The sequence below is a fragment of the Mus caroli genome, unplaced genomic scaffold, assembly GCF_978045245.1.
Source record: "Mus caroli unplaced genomic scaffold, Mus_caroli_1 scaffold_19, whole genome shotgun sequence".
In the NCBI taxonomy this organism is placed as follows: domain Eukaryota; kingdom Metazoa; phylum Chordata; class Mammalia; order Rodentia; family Muridae; genus Mus; species Mus caroli.
In genome coordinates this window covers 45,052,385-45,061,713 of record NW_028227274.1, presented here as the reverse complement: position 1 = coordinate 45,061,713, position 9,329 = coordinate 45,052,385, and the positions used below count along the sequence as shown (strand labels likewise).

The window sequence follows — 9,329 nt, the reverse complement described above, 5'->3', positions numbered from 1 at the left end:
CTTTGGCTGTGGAGTGGAAGGAAAAGATCTGGGAATGAAACCCAGCTGGGGGATAGACCTAAGAGATGATTCCATCGGCCAGGAGGATTCCATCTTAGCCTTTGGCTGTGGAGTGGAAGGAAAAGATCTGGGAATGAAACCCAGTAGCTAGGAAGATAAAGGACAAGGCAGCAGCTTCTGGGTCTACAGGCACTCTTCAGACCACAGCAGGATGGGCAAAACTGGTGTCAGACCCCAGCCAGGAAAGGGGAGCCCAAGCCAGCAAGTAAACTACAAAGGGCATCCCCTGTCCAATCTACTCTACCTGGGGCTGCCCCGCCCAGTGTCCTTCTTGAGAGCCGAGTCGGGCTGTGAGCCGCTCACTGCTCCTCTAACCAGGAAGGCTTCTTGGCTCCTGGAGGCCGTAGCTTGATGTTGAAACTGCTGCAGGGTCTGCTTCAGTTGTTTCTGGTTCCCAGCAAAGGAGGCAGACGTAGGACTGTAGAAGAGCAAGAGCTGTGCATTAACTTGATCTTGTTTTCTTTCTTTTTTTTTTTTTAAGATTCATTTATTTATGTATATGAGTACACACTGTAGCTGCACAGATAGTTGTGAGCCTTCAATCTGGTTGTTGGGAATTGAATTTAGGACCTCGGCTCACTCTAGTCGGCCCCCACTAACTCAGTCCCTGCTTGCTCTGGCCCAGAGATTTATTATTATAAATAAGTTTACTGTAGCTGTCTTCAGACACACCAGAAGGAAGTCAGATCTCATTTATAGGTGGTTGTGAGCCATCATGTGATTCCTGGGATTCAAACTCAGGACCTTCAGAAGAGCAGTGAGCACTCTTATCCACTGAGCCATCTCACCAGCCCCCTTGATCTTGTTTTCTTCTAGGAACTTGAGCTTGCTTGATGGCTACATTTCCCCCCCCTTCCCCCCTCCCCAGCTTCTCTTGCTTGTCCCGATGAGTCTGGAAAGTGGCCTGGGCACTCTTCAGTCAACCTCACGTCCCTGCATGACTCCGCTCTTCTAAGTCTGTCCAGTAGGTATCATATTCTAGCCCGGCAGCCTCATACTGTTTGACAGTCATGAATGTGGCTTCCATGATCTTGCTGACCAGTGTGTTGATGCTAGAGACAAGTTCACGGCCCCTAGAGGCGTCTCCCCATTCTTGTACGGCAGCTCTAACATATCTGTATTATAGCCAAATTCCTCTTGAAACTCCAGGGACTTCTGACTGAGGTCAGCAAATGCATCACTTAGCACATGCTGGGTCTGCAGCAGGCTGTAGAGGTGGGCTGTAAGTAGCCAACACACAGCTGCAAGACACTTTTATACTTGTGCTCTGTCTCACACAGCAACTCAATCTGCAAGTCTAGCTCCAGATCCACAGCTGGGGAGCCTCGGGCAAATCTCTCTGATAACAGCTGCTTTGTGCACTTATATATGTTGATGCCCCTTTCTTGATGATGTCAAAACCTTTCTTATGATGTCAAACCTTTCTCCAGGGATACCCTGGGCCACCTCATCACCAGGGCCAGAAGGGGAGGTGCTGTGAGATGGTTGGTGGCCAGACCTGTGGCTCCATCACCAGAGCCCCCCATAGACACCAGACTAGTTTCATAGAGATTGGGTCCTGACACCATCACCTACTGGAGGTCCTGCCTCAGCCTATCATCACCAGGAAGTGGCTCAGCTTCACCATTTCCGTGGAAGGGAAATGTGGCTGCTTTCCCTAGGATTCCGGTTGTCATGGCTAGTGAAGGGACTGAAGTCAAGGTCTCCACCCTAGCACATAGCCATCCAAGCATGCCCTGCAATACTAGTCTTTCACATCCGTTGGTATTTCTTCCTCTCTTCCTTCAACAGACTCTTCCTTCCTCCATTTCATCCACCCGAATCCCTCAGGTCCTCTGCTGAGCCATCTCTCCAGTGCTTAAACTATTATGGTTCCTATCTTTTTACTTATATCATGCACAAAATTTAAAAGACGACCAGAACTCAAGATAAATACTGTTGAATGTAATAGTTTTACATTTTAAAATGATAAGAAAGTGATGCATGGTGAATATGTCAAAATTTTAAATAAGGAAAACATTAGAAACCTGAAGCAAATGAAATATCAGTAATAGTTTGTTCACCGTGGACACAAGATGTCTTTTCATACAGTATGAAGAGGTAAAGTAATTGTCAGAACTGAGTCAAACATGATTCAGATGTTGGAACAATCTGGATTCCTGTGATAAAATTATCAGAGGCTTATGGAAAAGGTAGAATCTCAGAAGAGAATAGAACATACAATCAAGAATAAGTGGTGATGTAAGAAATTTTCCCAAAACAGCTATAGATAAAGATTGCCTTCCAAAGACTCAAGACTGTGTCTACACAGCTCAGGAGAAAGTTCTGGGGCACATGAATGGAGGTCCCTAGAACTTACTCAGTCTGAAGACACACTACACAGTGAAAAGGTGTGCTAGAACACACACCAAAGAGCTGTGGGGCAGTATTAAATCAGAGTTCACCAAGAAGAAAATATTTGATAAGCAATTATTTGTAACTAATATTTGAATAAGTAATGACTAAGAATTTTCAAAAATTACTATTAGACACCAAACAAAATAACCAATAAACTTAGCAATTAAAAAAACAAAAACAAAGCAAAAGAAAATCTAGATATTACCACAGTCAAACTACTGAAAACCAAAGACAAAGAAAATCTTACAAGCAGTCAGAGGGAGACATATTAAAAATGGGAAACAGAATAAAATCAGAGCCAATGCCTTATTATAAACCAGGTAAGCAAGCAGACAACAGAATACCTTAAAGGGCTGAGAACAAAACCATAAAACAAACAAAAGAACCCTGTCCAACCTGATGCTAAGTTAACACTTCTAAACAAAAGATGACCCTATCAATTCACCACCAACAGATATAATAAAAAATGTTTAAGAGAATTGTTCCAGCTAAAGGGACATAAGTAAAAGTTGTGTCTACACAAAGATAAGGATTAGAAATAAAAAAATATGAGTAAAATCTATTTTCTTATTTTTTAAAATCTCACTGAAAGAGAAGTATTTGAGACAAAGTAGCAACATGGTATCTACAGTACATGAAGAAGTAAAATGGACCAAAGCACAAATGAGGAGTGGGAAGAGTTGGAGCATGTGCTCACGAAGCCTGCAAACTGCCTGCAGAATGCTTTTTGAAGGTAGATTCAGATGATGCAGAAACCCACCAAAGTATTAAGCATGAATTGTAGGCTAACAGAATAGATGAAACAATGAAGACCCTTCAATTTGATTTGGGGGGTGGTGGTGGTGGTGGGAAAGAAACAAAGACCAGTGGCTTTTAACCTGATTGTATCTGTGAGCAGAATGACTCAAAGAGGTCAACCTCAACTGAAGAGAGACTCCCAGATGCAGTGTGGGCATTTTGGTTTGACTATTTTGCCCACATTCATGTGTTAGAGGTGTCAGGGTGACAGTGGCAAGTGGTGGGGCGTGGTGGGTGATCTTTGGGTCATGCAGACCATGCCCGCACAAACTCATAAATGCTTGTCACCAGAGACTGGATTAATGGTCATGGTGGAACCTGCTTGCCCATCTGCTTTCTCCCTCAGAGAGAAATGGTCCAATGCTGTGCCCTGAGGCTTTCCAACCTTAGAACTACAAGCCCAAAGAAACCTCTGTTTGTTATAAGTTAACATGCCTCAGGTATTCTCCTATGGCAACACAGAATTACTAGGACAGAAAACTATACTGAAAGTGACAGTGTTGTTCTAAAGATACCTGAAAATTGAGAAGTGACTGTGGGAATAGATAATGTGTGAAACTTAGAAAAATTACTCCCCAGTGCCATGTCTATCTGCTTGCTGTCATGTTCCCTGAAATGATGGTCAGGAACTCACTCTCTGAAACCCCATGGAACTGTAAGAAGTTCTATAAGTTACCTTGGTCATGGTGTTTTGTCATGGAAGTAGAAAAGTCACTCAGACACCTGCTAACCTGCAGAAACATTATCAGGGACCCCATAGCCACCACACCAGACTAGATTCCAGAATGGGCGAGAGCAACCAAAGAACAGAATATCCACATCAGAGATGAGACCAGATATCTACGCTAAGAAACACTTCAACCATCCTAACTCTAGATGCCTAGAAGCCAGCACAAATATGATCAACCAAGACAGTATGCCTTCCCACAAAGCCAGCAATCCTACTGCAGTAGGTCCTGAAAAAAAGCAGTTTAGCTGAAGCACAAGATAAGGACTTCAAAATAGCAGTTATGAATATGTTTAAGGACCACGAGGAAGATGTAGATAAATGGCTTAATGAAGACCATGAAAACACAGTTGAATGAAACAGTAAGAACATTTCAAGGAAGTATAACTTAACAAAGAAATACAATCACAAAAATGAACCATATAGAACTGGAAATGAAAAACTTAGGGTATTAAACAAGAACCTCAGAGAGCAGCCTCACCAACAATAAAAGGCATAGAAGAAAGAATTTCAGGTCTTAAAACAAGTCAGAAGAAATGGATAGCTCAGTCAAAGATAATGTGAAATCTAAAATATTTCAGCTATAAAACAACCAGGAAATCTGGGACACTGTGAAAAGACCAAAACCTAAGAATAATAGGGATAGAGGAAAGAAAAGAAGCCCAGGTCAAAGGCATAGAAAATACTTTAAACAAAATCAGAGGAAAAAAAAATCCCCACTCTAAAGAAAAATATGCTATCAAAGTTCAAGAAGCATAGAGAGTACAAAAGAGACAGGAGCAGAGAACAAACAAAACTCCCCATGACACATAATAATCAGAAATAAAGGATATGAAAAGCTCGAAGGGACAAAGATCAAGTCATATATAAATGTGTACCCTTTAGAATAATGCCTGACTTTTCAATGGAGACTCAGAAGGCCAGAAAGACCTAGATGGATGTTCTACAAAGTCTGACAGACTGCAGATGTCAGGCTAAACTACAATACCCAGCAAAACTATCAATCACAGTTGACAGAGAAGAAAAATATTCCATGATAAAACCAAATTTAAGCAATTTCTATTTAACTGTCCAGCTCTTACTGAAGGCACTAGAAGAAAAATATCAGTTTGAAAAGTTTAACTGAACCAAAGAGAACCCAAGGAATAAATAAAAGAACAGTAAATCAAAAGGAGGAGAGACCTGAACCACCACAACAAATAATAGGAATTAATAAACACTGTTCATTAATAACTCTCAATGTTAATGGTCTCAATTCCCTAATGCAAAGACATAGAATAACAGATTGCAATAGAAAACAGGATCCCTATTTCTGCTGCAGTCAATAAACACACCTTACTAGTAAGGATAGATATCAGGGTAAAAGGGTAAAAAAAGATATTCCAAGCAAATGTATCCAAAAAAGCAAGCATGTGTCACCATTGTATTAATCCAACAAAATAGATTTAAAACTAAAACTAATCAGAGATAGGGAAAATCTCATGAAAACTGTTTGTGTTGTCAAAGGGAAAATTCTCCAAGAGGATATTATAATTCTAAACATTCATGTACCAAACACAAGGGCACCCAAGATTATAGAAGAAGTATTACTACTAAGGCTAAAATCATATATTGACCCCCACAAAATAATAGTGGATGATTTTAATACCCCATTCTTGCCAGTAGACAGGCCATCCAGGTAGACAGAAAAATGCTGGAGTCAAATATCATAACTCAAACAGACTCAACGCATCTACAGAGCATTCCGCCTAAACACTAGAGGATATATTTTCTTCTCAGCAGCCAAGAGAGCTTTCTCCAAAATTAATTACATTGTCCCCTTGCTAACAAAGAAGGTATTTTCAACTGACACCTGCTGGCAAGGGTTTTATCCAATGGAATGCCCCTGGGTATATCAACCACACTCCACGGCAGGCCCCATGCCCAGGAGTACTTGGCTGACACAAAACAAAATCTATGTTTTGTTTGTTTGTTTGTTTTTTGGTAGACTTTTTATTTTATTTTGGCATTTTTTGACTTACTGAGTTTTTGCTTATTTGTTCTGATTTTCATTGTGGGTTTTGTGGGAATTTTTTTAAGAGAGAGAATTAGTGTTGGGTGGGTAGAGAGGTGGGAGGTTCTGGGAGGAGTAGGGGAGGGGAAACCATGATGAGATGGCTCAGTGGGTAAGAGCACCCGACTGCTCTTCTGAAGGTCCAGAGTTCAAATCCCAGCAACCACATGGTGGCTCACAACCATCTGTAATAAGATCTGACTCCCTCTTCTGGTGTGTCTGAAGACAGCTACAGTGTACTTACATATAATAAATAAATAAATCTTTAAAAAAAAAAAAAAAGGAAACCATGATCAAAATACACTGCATGAAAAAAATTTAGATAAAAAGTACTAAGTATTAAAAACCTGAAAGACGGGGGTTGGCAAGATGGTTCAGTAGATAAGGTGCTTGGTGAGAAAGGCGGATGACATGAGTTCAGCCCCTCTATCCCAGAGTGGAAACAGAGAGCAACTTCAGTAGTTCTCTGACCTTTGGATTCATACTATGCATGTGTGTGCCCACACATATTTGCCATAAGCACATAACAACAACAATTTTAAAAGGAAAAGAAAGCAAGATGGCTATAGAAAACCTAGAATTTATTAGAGATTACGTAAGTGAGTGACCAGAATGCTGCTAATAACATCTAATGGAGTGCTTGCTGATGAAAACTAGGACTGCCATGATGAGACCCGGAGTCAAGGCCATCAGTGCTCTTCAGTAGCAGAGAGCCTGGAGCTCTGTGTCCGTGGCCTAAGGCTTTGTGAAGAGTGAACTACATAAGGGATGGTAGTAGATTTCTGCAGAGAATAGCAGAGTGTCTGTTTCTGCATGGCTACTTCTACCTCTGCTGATGTGAGGAAGAAAAACCATGACTTCGAGGCAGGTTTTATAATTAAAAAGGAAACAGAGTGTAAAGATTTGGGAAATTTGCAGCCTAGCCAGAAAAGTGTAACAACACGTTTGGATGGAGAATGCTCAGAGAAATTTAAAGAAATCAGCAGAAAAAGAAAATAAGCAAGTGCCCAGAGCCTCTCTCTTGAGTTCTCTTCTACCATAGTCCCAGAGCTGAAGGAGGAAAGGCTAGAGGTACTTTCATGGAGAGTACTCTCAGGCCCAAGGGCACACTGGGGATTCTGCTCTTTGCACCCCAGGGCAGCATTCACTGGCCATCCCAGACAAAGCTTAAGCATCCCTAGATGTGGTCCATACAGTGATTCCCAACACTGTTCCTATGGTGCTAATTCTACAGGCACACAGAATGACTGCAGACTCGGGTGTGACTCTTCAACCTGACTGCAGAGGCTCCTACAGAAACCCCAAGTGACTGTGTAAGATCTGTCACCAGCAAGAGCCACAGCAGGCAGTGCTTACCAGGCCAAAGTTCCCCCGGAGCTGTGGAGTGGAATTACATCCACAGGACCTCAGAAATGTGGAACTCCTGGCAACAGACAGAATTCAACTGGGAAAACCACAGGCACCAGTGGGAAACTCCATTTCAGGGGAACTGATGCGGGAGCTGAAGGGGTGGGGCTGCCCAGTGATTTGGGGACTCCACTCTCCTGAGTATGTCTATGAAGGAGCACATAGAGGGGAAGATGATTATTCCAGAGCTTTGCAACTCAGTGTCTGTATTCTTGGTTTTCTACCTTCTTTAAGGTACCTATCTGTATTATTTCACCCTTATAGAATATGTCCCTCACTGAATATTAAAGCAAATTCCCTTTCCTTCCCTCCCTTCTTTTTTCCCTTCCTTCCTGCAGATTCTCCTCCCTGTTTTTCTCTCCCTCTCTCCTTCCCTTCCCCCCTCTCCCCTATCTCTGTATATGTATATTATATGTATGATATATGGTGTAGTGTGTGTGTGGTGTATACATAAGTGCACAGGTCTGCATACCTGTGTGCATTTAAGTGGAAGCCAAAGTAGACCATTGGATAGCTTCCTCTGTTGCATTCTACTTTCCTGTCTTGAGACGAACAAGACAGGATGACTTGTTTTGAGTTGCGGGTGAAAGGAGCTTACCTTGGGTCCCAGGTGAGACTTGGCTTTGATGTAGGGCTTTTGACTTGACTCAAGAATGATATAAGATTTAGGCCGGGCGGTGGCACACGCCTTTAATCTCAGCACTCGGGAGGCAGGGGAAGGTGGATTTCTGAGCTCGAGGCCAGCCTGGTCTACAAAGTGAGTTTCAGGACAGCCAGGACTATACAGAGAAACCCTGTCTCGAAAAACCAAAAAAAAAAAAAAAAAAAAGAAAAAAAGAGAGAATGATATAAGATTTTAAAAACAGCTGGGATGGAATGATTGATTCTGCATGGTAAGAAGGGCGTGGATTTGGAAGGCCAGAACAAAGCTATAGGTTATGCTCCTCAGAAGCACACGTGTGGCAAACTTAATGCCTCAGTGTGGCTGTAGTAAGATGTGGGATCAGTAGGAGGTGTTTGGATCATGAGGGCAGAGTCTTCAAGGATGCATCAACGGCTGCAACCTGGGAATGGGTTTGCTATTGTGTCATGGGAGTTTCCTATCTTTTTATCTAATTCACTCACATTGCTTTGCATATGCTACCATTGTGCTTTTGACACTAGGAACCCACAGGGTGATAATACAGGCAAAACACTCATTAAATAAAATAAAATAAAATAAAATAAAATAAAATAAAATAAAATAAAATAAACAAACCTTTAAAAAGTAATTATGAGAAAAGGGAAATTAATATATTCTGAATCCTTGAAGGGATTTTTTTTTTTTTTAGAATACTTGGGATTTTAAAAGATACTCAAGTTTTTCGAAAGTTTAACAGTAGCCTCATTAATAAACAAGGCTCAATGAAGAATTCTTAGAAAAAAATGTAAATGTTTTGAATTGAATGATAGTAAAAATAAAGTAATTTGTGAGATGTAGCTAAAGTGGCTATGTGTATGTGTGCGTATGAGAAATGAAAAAAAAAATTAATCAAAAGTTGTACCATAAGAAGCAAGGGAAAATGTTTGCTTTGTTTTGCTTTTGTTGATTTGTGGCATAAGGAATCAACCACAGGGCCATCTCTAGCTAGGCAAGCATCCTGCCCTTGAACCACGTCCCCAGCCTGAGAAAAACAAGTTCACTCAAAGGGAACTAAAGGAAAGAAAAATGAGAGCAAAGATTAGTAAAGAATCAGTAACACTGGAAGAACAAAAGTGGAAGAGTCCACTAATCTAAAACCTAGTTCTTTGAAAAGACCAGTAAAACTGATAAATGCCTGTTCCACAAGACCCAGAAGGAAGTCACAGATCATCAACAACGGAAGCGAAGCAAGAACGTCTTACAAA

The 9,329-nt window shown here is 41.3% G+C and overlaps 1 pseudogene; it reads right to left on the bottom strand.

The window, feature by feature from the left end:
• Window positions 1-359: 359 nt before the first annotated feature.
• LOC110285160 (arfaptin-2-like) lies at window positions 360-1,736 on the bottom strand (annotated as a pseudogene).
• Window positions 1,737-9,329: the final 7,593 nt, after the last annotated feature.